Here is a 12,929-nt window from a genome sequence, read left to right as displayed (position 1 = left end):
CAAAGAAATGGTGTCTAGAGCAGAGGAACCCCAATCATGCAGTGAAAAGGAGGGCAGAGGATGTCAGAGGACACAGTGTTGTATTTTTGGGAAAGCCTTCACTGGAGCTGCTGCCAACGCTCTTCGTCGTGCCAGGAGGGGATCGGATCAAATGGGAGACACCATAGAGACCAGGAAAGAACCGCAAAGAGCTCTGGCTAGCTCTCAGTTCTGAGTTCTCATCAACAGTCATGAAAATTAGACAAGCCTGTCACGTTCCGGAGCCTTCCAATTTGTGCGAGAGAAGGTTCTTAGAAAAAGAGTTGCTTGAGATTTCCAGTCACGCCTGGGAATGTTGGTAGGCTGTTTGGTGTGATTCTAGTCCTGATCACAGTTTGGCATACACAAACCACCATCTGCCATCATGATTAGTCTCCATTCTTTTAACTGGAGCATGTTAGCAATCACATTGTGATGCTCTTAGGTAAGACAAATGCTAAAAGCAAAGTAGCCCTGTGAATTAAGGAGCCCTGCTAGGAAACTAAGAATTAGCAAGCAGTCTGTTATGTGTGTCTTCCTAAGGGAGGGTTTTATGGAAACGCTCAGCATTAACTTCATTAACTAGAGTGCCACTAGCAGTTGCCCTACTTCCCTGTTTTCTAAGCCGACAAATGCCATTCTCATTTCCAGTTCTGTTCAGCTTGCCAAACAATGCAACTGCAAATCTGGCTGTGCCTGGAAGAACCCAGAGAGCCATGTGAAAACTCAGCGAGGTCAAAGGGCACCGGGTGCACTGATGTGATTTGCAGTTGTCTGTTGCAATTCCCATAAACTCTGCTCAGGTGATGACTGGTCTAATGTCTCCCTATTGGTGCATTGCCAACACTGGAAAAAGCACTCAGCAAATGATGAGGCTTGAGGAAATATTATCAGAGCAAATCATCTCCCTGATTCCTGCTGCCTCACAAGCACCGAGTCAGGTTCTGAATATGATAACGCTTCAGTACTGGGAGTTTCCACATACAGAGATCCAGGGGAACACAGAGAAGGAAGCCTGGACTCTGCTAATGATACCTGAATGAAAAACATGGCGGAAGGAAGGAAGGTGGCTCAACAGGTAATGTCACCTGAGTTTCATTTCTAGACGTACACGATTTGAGGTAAGAGCCAACTCCTGAAAGTTTTCCTCTGACCTCCACTGTGTGTGCCATTGTGACTTCCCCCACACAAATCAACAAATAAACAGCTTTTAAAAGAAAGACACGGGAAACATTAGTAAGGGGACAGTTAAACTGGATATGAACCAGGATGTAGCAATCAGAAAAAAAAAAAAAAGAAGGATACAGAAACTATTCTAGACAAAAATAATAGGGTGCTTAGCCAAGCAGTGGTGGTACACACCTTTAATCCCAGACCTTAAGAAGCAGAGGCAGATGCATGTCTGAGTTCAAGACCAGTCTGGTCTACTGAGGGAGTTCCAGGATAGCCAGTGCTACACAGAGAAACCCTTTCTAAAAATGAACAAACAAAAAGAGAAAAAGTAAAAGAAAACAAAAACCAGGGTGCTTAAGGGGCTTTGAGGTTTGGGAATCTAATAGGAAGCCATCTATCAAAAGCATGGCCAGCATTCCTGCCCTGTGAGGTGTGAAGCAAAGGCCTGAAAGGTGACCAAAGAGAAGCGCAGCCAGTCCAGGGAGGCACTGAGGATTACTGCACTCGAGAAGGCTGGGCTCTGTGCAGATGTGGATGAGGGGTGCGGATGTGAGGACAAGATGGCCTGTTTCACAGGGACCACTGATGAAGCAGATGCCTGGATTCCAAGGCCCTGACCGGGATGGCAGTGGTTATGGCCAAGAGGTGGAGGCTGAGCTAATAGAATTAGCTACATAAGGAGGTGTGGATGACACGTAGGTGGCTTCTGTCTGCAGAGGTCAGTAGACCCAGACGGTGCTTATTAAGGCAAAAGACAGCAGAGCAGGAACAGCATCTGGGAAATGAGTTCGGCTAAAGGATGTCATTGAGGACGTCAGCACTGATAATTGCATGGTGATGAAGGCCCAGTCATTGGAATGTGCCCCCAAAGCTCCAAAACAGCGCCATGCTGAGACTGCGTTAGGAATGGTTTTCTTTGGGAGTGTTGATCGCAGCCTTAACTAAGATCAGGAGGCGTGCCAGCGACAGAGACAGGAGACTAGGACTGAAGATGGAGTAGAGAGAGCAGAGCGTGTCATGGTGGGAGTGGAGAGCTGAGGGTGTAGCCATAGAAACCAGAGAGGGCGTCTTCACAAAGGAGAGCGGTGGTCAGTGTCTGCCCATGGAGGTGGGCAGTGACGCAGAATGGTGGGCCCTGAAGATCAGTGACATCTTTAAGAATCAGTGACTCTGAACAATATGACCAACTAGTACCTGTGACCAGGCAAGGTGTTCAGGGCAACTGTGAGCTGGGAAGGCGCACTGGGCACATTTAGCCACACTGAAGGCATTAGCAATGAGACGGAAGGACCAGAGAGCCTTTAAATTCTAAACAGACTCTCCCCAGGAAAGTCTTCATTGGCGCAGGAAGGATCAACAGCTCCCCTCCCGAGAGAACAAGGAACCGAGCAAAAGAACAGCAGGTAGCTTCTAGCCTGGGCTGTGTGACATCACAGCTCATCCTCCTGCCGAAAGGGGGGTGGGTTCTCTGAAGCTCAAGAAGACTAAAGCTTCTCTGGAGAACACTCGCTGCAGTCGAGTTACTAAAGACGCTGTGTGAAAAGCGTTTAAAGGGGAGCTCGGCCTTCATGGAACACACATCAGCCTGGACTGAGAGGTCAGCGGCCAGGAAGCCTCCCTGCGGCTGAGCCAGGACGCTGCCGCTTCAGGCTGCTCTGTGCCTCCTGTCAGCACTGTTGCTTCGTTCCTTAGACCAGGAATTCTCAACCTGTGGGTCGCAACTCCTGTGGGCATCACATGTCAAATATCCTGTATATCATTTATAATGTAAATATTTACATTATAGTTCATAACAGAGGCAAAATTACAGTTACAAAGTAGCAACAAAATAATTGTATTGCTATCACCACAACATGAGGAACTGTATGAAAGGGTCACAGCGTCAGGAATGTGGAGAACCACTGCCTTAGACAGGGCAGAATTTTAACACTGCTCAATCAGCAGGGTCCGTATTAGAAGACAGCGAATCCCTGCTTATAATGAGCTGGTAAAAAGCTTTGTTCACTTATAATGAACAGACTTAGATCAAAAGTTGGAGCATCCTCGAACTGACTTTTTGTGGCCTGTGAGCTGTGTTCAGACTTTCACTTTGTGTGAATGCAAACAGACTGAGGTGTTGATCTCTGACCCCACGTCATTGTCTGACATCCAGATCACATAGAAGCGCTGGCTGGCTTCCTTACGTCATTCCTGCCAAGAAACGGAGACAGCATCGGCTCTCGATTCACATGTTTACTTGCAGAGGACTTAAGGACCTAAGGTGTAGTCACCTGCTGTGACTACAACCAAGTCAGCATTGACAGGAAGAGGATTATTTGTTGGGCTTGGATCTGCTGGCCTTAGGTCACCTCCACATTGGATCCAGCTTTGGTTTCTAGGCAACCATTGATTTTTTTGTTTCATGAAACAAGAGTACATTTCATGATACTTTTGGATGTGCAAGCTCTTCAGAGAAATGAATGTTTTTCAATAATTGAAGAACTAGGCGAAGATAAAAAGTGTTAGGACAGCAACCTGATTAAAGAGAGAAGCAGCCTGGGAATGCCTGTCCTTGTCCACTTCTGAGGCAAGGGGGGGTCTGGCTGTGACAGTCAACGCCTGGGAGCTTTGAACAAGTGTAGTATTGCCTGTGTTGATAACTGAAGGATAACATAAGGGGGAAAGGGGAGGGAGGAGTGGCCTGCTCTGTGAGATGTCCTGTGTTTATGGTTTGAAGTAGTATCCCAAAAGGAAGGTCAGTAGGAATCAAGTCTGAGCAAAGGGTTTGGGTAGAGCTCAGCGCCTGAGTGTCTTGCAATGGACACTATGTGGGGCCGACTTCTGACCTAACTCCTTAGAATAGTATGAAGGCATTGCAGAGATAATTTGCTCCTGAAAGAGGAGCTTCATCTTGAGAGATGGACAGAACTCTCAAGGATGGGGTACGCACCTGTAACCCAACAGACTGGAGGCCGAGGCAGGAATCACACAAGATGCTGTCAAAGCAGCCAACCAAAGACATGGTGGCACTTGTGTTTAATTCTAGCGCTTGGGAAGCAGAGGCAGGTGGATCTCTATGAGTTTGAGGCCAGCCAGGTCTATATAGCATGGTATAGGCTAGACAAGACCACATAGTGGATTCTTTCTCAAAACAAACAAAAAACTCACAAGCAAATAAAACCAACCCAATAACAACAAACAAAAGCAAAAAAGCAAACCTGATTAGAAAGAATAAAAGATCTAAGCTGGAAGCCAAAATGGAAGCAAAAGTTTCAGATATCTGAGGCTAAGGCCATATTCCCTTCATTTTCTGTTCCTAGGAGATTTCATGGTTCCTAGGACATGGAAGTCTCCTAAATAGCAACTTGATGATCACATAGAGTAGGTAATGCATGATCTTATGAGCACGCATGTTACGATGTATGCTTGTAAGTATATCCAGGGATAGAAGTACTCAGAAGCTCATGGAGTGGTAAAGTTAAGTCTGCTAGAATGTGATAGGAAGGAAAGAGACAGCATCAGATCTGTTTCCCGAGAGAGGAAGACAGAGGTAAGAGCTAGGTGCTGATACTGAGGAAAAGTTATTAAAGCAAGCCCAGGACTAAAGGGTGAGACAGGAGGCCTGCTATCAGGCTGGCTATGAAATAATTCCTTCCCTGATGGGTTAAGTGTATTCTATTTGCCAAGTGTACCACTAATATCAACAATAAGCAAATATTCTTATAGGAAACAAAGCAAAACTGTGAGAGTTAAAGAAAAACTTTAAGAACAATGTAGGAATGTAGTGGACAATAGAGGGACATGTGAGCTGTGAGTTTAAGTTGGGTGTTGTGGTTGTGTCACTGAGGAGTCATTGAATAAAAAAGATCCAGACACAGAAAGGCATTAGAAGAGATTTCACTTGGAGAGGGATGGTTTTGGGGGAGAGGGAGAAGGAACAGCTCTGAGGTCCTGTGGCTGAGGTAGATATGGAACATTCTAGAAACAGGGAGGCTTAAAGAATGATGAAGTCAGAAAGTGGAAATGCATATGACTACAAGGTTAGAGGAGAGGCAGAAAGGAACAGATAAGTCTGACCCGTTGGGATATGGCAGGCATGCTGAAACCTTGCTTCTCTAAGATCAGCACTGGTCCTCCAGACTGAGATGTGCTGGGTGATACTACAAGGACCTGAAAGTTTGGGAAACAAGTGGGTGCTCTCAGCTAACCTCTGGCAAAACACTGTAAAAAAGTGTGTCCTCAACCTCTAACTTCCCTTCTCCTGCAGCACTGACCTGAGGGAGGGACTCTTATGTCTTTTGCACACAGAGAAGCACAGGCATTAACTGCTTGACTTTTATGAAGCAAGGATTATTCAAAGGATTATGCCAGAAAGGTTTTCATAGCCAAAGAGGCACAGTGGTTGAGTTCAGCAGCACTGACAATGGCGAGCCTGGATATGTGCCTGGCTATCCGTGGCTGGCTGACTCTTAGCAACTCCGTGTGTGAGCAGTAACGGGTGTCCAAACAGAGCTCCCACTTCTATAGCCTCTCTTCCAGTGAGCGGATCTTAAGCCATTTATGATATACATTAGTGAGCTGTGTTTGTTGAAGCAAACATCCCTATGTAATTTAGCCTTTAACTATGAGCACAATTAAACCAGAAAGAACTAAATTTCAGACACCTCCCTTTGATATTCTAATCCTGTGCCAGTTTTTCCTATTATCTATCTATTAAACCAGTTGCCAGGCAAGGTTTGACCCCTGAATAAGATGCTGGAGAAAGTACAAAGAGAATTTACTGAACTGGAGACCCGGTGGAGACATGTGCAGACCAGCTCCTACTGGTTTGTTCATCTGTAATTATTTTTCAGTGCTGAGCAGTTTGTTCTAACAGGAACCCCTCACCAGCTCTTCATGTTCCTCAGAAACAGTGAGGATAGGGTGGGAAATGATGCTCTGTTCGTAAAGCGTTTTGTTCTTGAGAAAAGAACCTGCTTGATTTGAGCAGATGAAGGACTCTCTAGGAATTGAGACCTGTTTCATATTCATAGTGAGCCAAATGGAGGCTTCCCGGACTCTAAATTCAGATGTTCACCCACTGCTTAGCAAAGCTAGTTTATCAAGCAGGGTATTGTGGATTCTAAATAGACACAAAACAAGCTTTGTGATTCGTGCAGTTCTCATGGGCACTCATTGAATTTATTGTTATAATTTTCTTTCTATAGAAAAGAGCCAGATTAGGACCTGATCACAGATCAGCACATTTATAAATACCAAGCGCTGAGCTGTGGGCAACATGTGATTGGACACAGAATTCCTAATTATTTTGCTTTGTTGTGTTTGCCCCAAGGACGGGAAGGGCTAATGAGGTGCTCTTCACTTTTGCAGGGGCCCTGAGATTGCTGTCCGGTGGGCAGAGATGGGCCGATGGTCACCAGACCCAAATGAACTGATATAAGCAGTTTCTCGGATACTGTGAACACCATGAACACCAGAGGTCAGCATTAACTGTGTAGAGTCAGAGAGGGCGCTGGAGGAGGGGAGACGCTATTCCCTGGTGGCTTAATCTTCCTAGAGCTAACTTATGTCCCTCCTCCCCCCTGGCCATGATAATGCTATGGATTGGTCAAGATGTGGCCTCCATTGGGGAGAAAAGGGAAATTCCGAGAGACACATCCACGGAACAGCTGGCTCTGAGTATTTCTTTGAATGGTCAGCTTTAAAAATAAGGGAGACTTAAGAGATTACGATACCTGGTCTAATCACATAAAGGCAAGAGGTGGTAGGTTTCTTTAAAGTGAAGTAACAGTTTCTGTGTGTCGATTGTAGAACTAAGCTATGATGTATACAAACATGCAAAAAATGTTTTACTATGCAGTGTAGGTAGCTTCAGACTCCTGTTCCAGCTGCCTTAGTCTTACAGGCGCACAGCTCCAGATCCAGCTCATAGTTTCTGTGGGGTTTTTTGTTTGTTTTGTTTTGTTTTGTTTTGAGGTGATGAATCATGATGTAACTCATTATGTAGACCCAGCTGGTCTCCTTACAACACGAGCCATTTATATAGGTAGCACACACACCAAGGAACAGTATTTTCGGCCAGGCTGTTTCTTTGGACCCCCAGTCATTACAGCTTTTCAGGAAAATCACTAGATCAGTCACCAAGAATACCCCTTGAACTAACATGCTTTGGATGGTTATGTGAACATCATCTGTGTTAGTCAGGTTTTCAAATGACTAATAGAGAACAATTTAAATGGAAGAATTCTTTATTTTGGTCCATGAATTCAGTCCATGCTCTTGGGCAAGACTTCATGGTGTGAGATTGTCTGGTGGCAACAACTGTCTTGTGCTCTCCTGGCAGCCACGAAGCAGAGGGAGAAGATATGACTTCTAAAGACATTCTCCAAATGGCCCAGCTCCTCCTCCTAGGCCCGGTCTCCCAAAGTTCCCACCACATTCCATGAGAGAACCAACACTAGGAACCATGCGCCAGCACTGAGACTGTGGTTTCAGAATCAAGCCACAATTTGTTTCTGAGATGGGGTCTCACTCTGTAGCTTGGACTGTATTACTGGCCACCGAAGGCTTATAGTCATTCCACAGTGCAAAATCTCCCATCTCCACAATTCCAACAGCATTCAAAAGTGGGGTTTCCACTGCATCCACAGCTTCATAGGGTCATGGATCAGGGCCCGTGTGTCACACATTCCTGACCCCTCAAGAAACCCCTTTGACGTGCGGGTGCATTTCCCACTCTTTACACACCAGCATCATGGGGTCCGCATCAAGGCACAGTACCAGCTTGAGTGGTAAGAAGGCCCTTTAGAGCATCGCATCGCCACTGTGGCCTCTCAAAGTCTGGGCACCTAATTATGGTGAAATAAATCCTATGGAAACGGCTTCTTAGGTGAGCCTGTGGGAGAACGGAGTTCTAGTGGTGCTTCCTTAAGGGTCAGCTTCCCAGTGGAGTTTCCTCTTTCGCCGGCCAACTTCTGAGAGAGCCTCAGGCACCTTTCCTATTAACCAGGCAAATGTCTTGGCTTCTTTTTGATGTCTGCAATCTCTTTATAAACTGCGTTCCTCAGCCCTACCTTCTGACAAAATGGCATAGACTGAAAGGTTTTCCATCTTTATTGTGACTGGTGCTTTCATAAATATTCCAATTCATTCTTTTGGGAACTATACTTAGGATTTATGTTGGAAGTACAGACAGAGTGAACTTTTAGATCGTAAAGAGTGTTTGTGTGTGTGTGTGTCCTTCTTGAGCAGATTTCCAAAGTATATTATATTCTTGTCTAACCCAGACTTCTTTTTGATTGAATGTGAGGAGTTAAAAAAAAATTCAACTTGATTTTGACTAAATTGCTTTCTTTCTTTCTTTCTTTCTTCCTTCCTTTCTTTCTTTCTTTCTTTCTTTCTGTTTTAAAGTGTCTGTGTCTTGAGCGGCATTGAGGATCTCTGCCAGGTCCTGAGAAAAGTTTCAATAAAAGAAAGGGGAAAGTGGAGAGAAGGTGTAGACGACAGAATTGTCTCAAGCCGTCATGCAAGGCTGGGCTCTAACCTGGAGGCTCTAACTTTTGTTCTCTGCCCAAGAATCGACATTTTTATTTAACCAAACTCAATTCTTTCTTTTCCCAAAGCAATGAAACTTCTCAGCATGATGTAGATATGGGGCTCTGAGATCCCCACACATTGATGGGATAGACCTACGGGATACGAAATTTAACCTACTAGTTTGTTTTTGTGGTAGTAATGGTGTTAGGAACTGAGCTGTCCTGGAGCTTGGACGGTGGCAGAGAACACACCTCTGACGGCTGTCTGCAACCTAACCCGTGTGTGACACCCGTAAGTGAAGGCGCTTCATCAGAAGCTTTCTTGTGTAGATGTTGGGCATCCAGGCAGATAACAAAATGAGAGGCCTTTGTACTTGTGTCATTACATCACATTGTTCTTGATTTCAAAAATAGAAACCACAGACTAACAACTTTCTGGAGGCTGTCTCTCTAACTGTTTTGTAAAATGTTCTGTTTGTCAGATATGAAGACAAGTCCTGCGGACCTTCCAGGAAGGCAGCAGCCTCTGCCTGTGGCTGTGAGCAGCTGTCTGAGCTCACACGGCCGCTCTCTGGCCATACCGGCCACCTATCAGCCGCCTGAAGGGTCTCATTTCCTCCAGGTAGGAAAGTCTAACCCTGGGGCCTTCGACAGCTTTTTCCGAGTCGCCTGTAGGAGAACCCTGAGGCAGGGGCTTGCTGGGTATAACAGAACTCCGTGAAGCGAACAACAGAGTCACATCTTCATGTGTGTTTACCTCTCTGAAGTCTTTATGGTCATAGCTCTCACACATTGCAAATGTTAACACAACATTAAGGAGCACAGCAGTCGCTGTCACCTAACGGTCAAAGAGGAGCAGGCAGCAAGGCTGGCAAGATGATCCAAAGTGAGAGGCCCTAGCTTTTGAGCTGTCAAAGCCATCGGGGTCTGTGTGCTTGGGGCAAATACCAGGAGCAGTACATTCTGATGTGTAACTTTCATCTATCTCGCCTCAGTCCTCTTGGTTCCCACCCTGCCTATGTATCATCCCTGCCCTCAAGAAAATTACAAGAAAGGAGTTCTTAATATCTCCCCACAGGGGTATATTTGTTAGTCTGAGATGACAGACATGCAATGATCATGACATATTGTATTATCATGTCACCTGTACCCTGGGTGTGCCTTATGTATAATCATGTCACGTGTATGCACATACATGTACATATTTTTAGTTGTGTTGATTAAAATAAAAATATACTTTAGGAATATGTCTGTGCTGGGCGTGGGTGTACCTTCAGCACTCTGGCGGTGGATGCAGGGGTAAGGAGGTAGTAGAGGGTTCCTGCTGTGCAGTGAGTTTGAGGCCAGTCTGCATCACATGAAACCTTGTCTCAAAAACCAAACCCAGTGCTGGCAAGGTGGCTCAGCCTCATGCCACCGTGACCTGAGCTTACGCTCTAGAAGCCACATGTGGAGGGAAGAACCGACTGCCAAACTATTCTCTGTGGACACACACACACACACATACACAAACGCATGCACTCACGCATGCACTCACTCATGCACGCATGCACACACGCACACACACATGTGCGCTCGCACTCACGCATGTACCCATTCATGCACACGCACACGCACGCATGCACGTATGCACACACATGCACATGCACACACACATGCATGCAGGCACGCACTCACACACGCATGCATGTAAATGTGTCTCTGATAACGTTTTTTTCCTGTCTTAAACAATGAATGTGTCTTACCCCTCTTTAGATAAGCATTTCCTATGCAGCTGCTGACTTGAAACTGAGGTTGTTTCAGTTGGAAAGCAGCAGTCTGAATTCATTGTGTAATGACCTCATGACAAATTTGTACAGATGTTTTTATGAGCAAATTCTTATCAGCATTTTGAATTAACATCTTGCTCTTTCCCACAAATTTCAAGATCCCCGGGGGAAAGTATACTTGCAATTCACTGAAAGTCTATTTATAGGGATTTTCTTGTTGATTAAATACACACAGACACACACACTCTCACACACAACACACACAATACACAGACACCGACACATACTTACTCACACAGATACACACTCTCTCTCACACACATATACACACACTAATACATACATACACAGATATACACAGATACACAGGCACGTACATACACACACACACATACACCTCACTCACAGACACATGCAATCACACACACAACCCCCCCACACATGCCTTTATGGGCATACACACCATACACACACATACTCACATGCTCACACACAGACATTCATGCATACACACAAACCACATACACACTCATGCAAATACTCGCACATACTTATATGGAAAACAATGGTTAACATACCACTTGAAGACCAGCCCTAAACTCACTGTAGACATGTACTACAGCTAAGAAAGGAACTACAGCTAGAAGACCTCCCTGTAGCAAAATTTTGTCCTGTTGTGTCTAATTTTACTCAGAAAGCTTCCGTTTCAATGACACAAGCCCTGTCCAGACCTACATTAAGGACAAAGAGGCCCTATCCAGATCTCTGCTGACATCTCCTCCTGTCTCAGCATTTCCAGTCTTACAGGCCTGACCACTGACTTCCACAAAGAAATAAGTTACTTTGCTTCTGTTGTAAGGTAACATTTTCATAAGGCAAAGTTGTATCATTAAAGTACCACCGAGGAACACCCATTGTGTGAAGAGAAAAGGTAATTTGGGCCAACTATAGATATACCATAATCTCTTTAAACAGAAGGGTAACTTACAGTAGTGAGAGAACTAGACATGGGACGCCTTTTATGATGTTACGTAAGCAGCATCTAGAACCATTTTCCCTCTATAGCATGGATAGCTGGGAAGAATAGCTTATAAGATCTTGTCCTAATAACATTTATACTGCCACGATGAAACGCCATGACCGAGCTAACTTATTGAAGAAAGGGTTTATTGGGGACTTGCTTACAGTTTCAGAGGATGAGTCTGTGAACATCATGGTGGAGAGAAAAGAAACAGGTGGGCAGGTGTGGAGCAGTGGCTGGAGGCTTGCATCAGATCCGCAGCCCATGGCGAAAAGAAGAGCTAGCTATTTGGACTTTTGAAATCTCCAAGCCCACCTCTAGCAACATACATACCTCCCCCAACCACACACCACGTCCGAATCCTTCCCAAACCATTCCACCAACTGGAAACTGAACATTGAAACATCTGCGCTTATGGGGTCCTTTCTCAGTCAAACCCCCACAGATCTCAAATTGAAATTAAGAACACTGACATTTTCTACCCATATCTCTATCCAGCCTCTATGTTTACAGGGAAGATAAAAAGTGGCTTGGAATAGGAAAGGATGGTCTGAAGTTATGACTTTGTGCTCTACCTGGTGGTTTTTATGAACCTAGTATCTCTAATGTCCTTCAGAAGGCTGAGTCTCTGGGCCCCCACTGTAAGAATGGCTGGATGGTGCCCTTCTCACAGATGTGTGAGCCCAGTTATTATTTTATTTATTTATATTTAAGTCTGTGTGTGTGCACATGTGTTCATGTGCCTGAGTAAGTTTATATACACCGCATTCAGGCAGGATCCCTCAGAGGCCAAAAAGGGTGTCAGGTTCCCCTGGTGTTAAAGGTGATGTGAGCCTCCCTATGGGTACAAGAAATTGAACCCAGGACCTCTACAAGAACAGTAAGTATTCTTAACCACAGGGCCATCCCTTCAGCCCCCATTTATTAAACAAATGAATAACTTAATACACCCTCAGTAGAATAGAAAATAATTATTATGAGGCTAATGATAATTGTTGTTAAAATATTGGCCATGGGACAGTAACACTTACACCTAAGAATTTAATTTGGTATCTTCAAAACTACTTTTAAGGAAAGAGAGACCATGCAGCCTTAACCTGGCAGTAATTGAAAACAACAGGGAGATGGTATTTAGCCCTGAGTGGGGTCCTCAGTACCAATCATTTCCAACAGAAAAATGATGAATTTTTTTTCTTAAAAAGGAACAGATACATGCTCGTGAGAAGAGTTCCCAGTGTATCTCCTTATGGGAAAGTCATAAATTCCCCACATCTTCTTCTTCTCTCTTGGGAATAACAAATATGTCTGTGCTGGCCCTGGGCCACCCTGATTCCTTATAAGAAAGAAAGATGAAATGGAAGTCTTGAGAATTTTGGCTGTTCTTTCCATAGTTAAATACTTGTAGTTTATTTTTTCCATTAATTTATTTATTCA

The sequence above is a fragment of the Apodemus sylvaticus genome, chromosome 4, assembly GCF_947179515.1.
Source record: "Apodemus sylvaticus chromosome 4, mApoSyl1.1, whole genome shotgun sequence".
Taxonomy (NCBI): domain Eukaryota; kingdom Metazoa; phylum Chordata; class Mammalia; order Rodentia; family Muridae; genus Apodemus; species Apodemus sylvaticus.
This window is presented reverse-complemented; position numbering follows the sequence as displayed.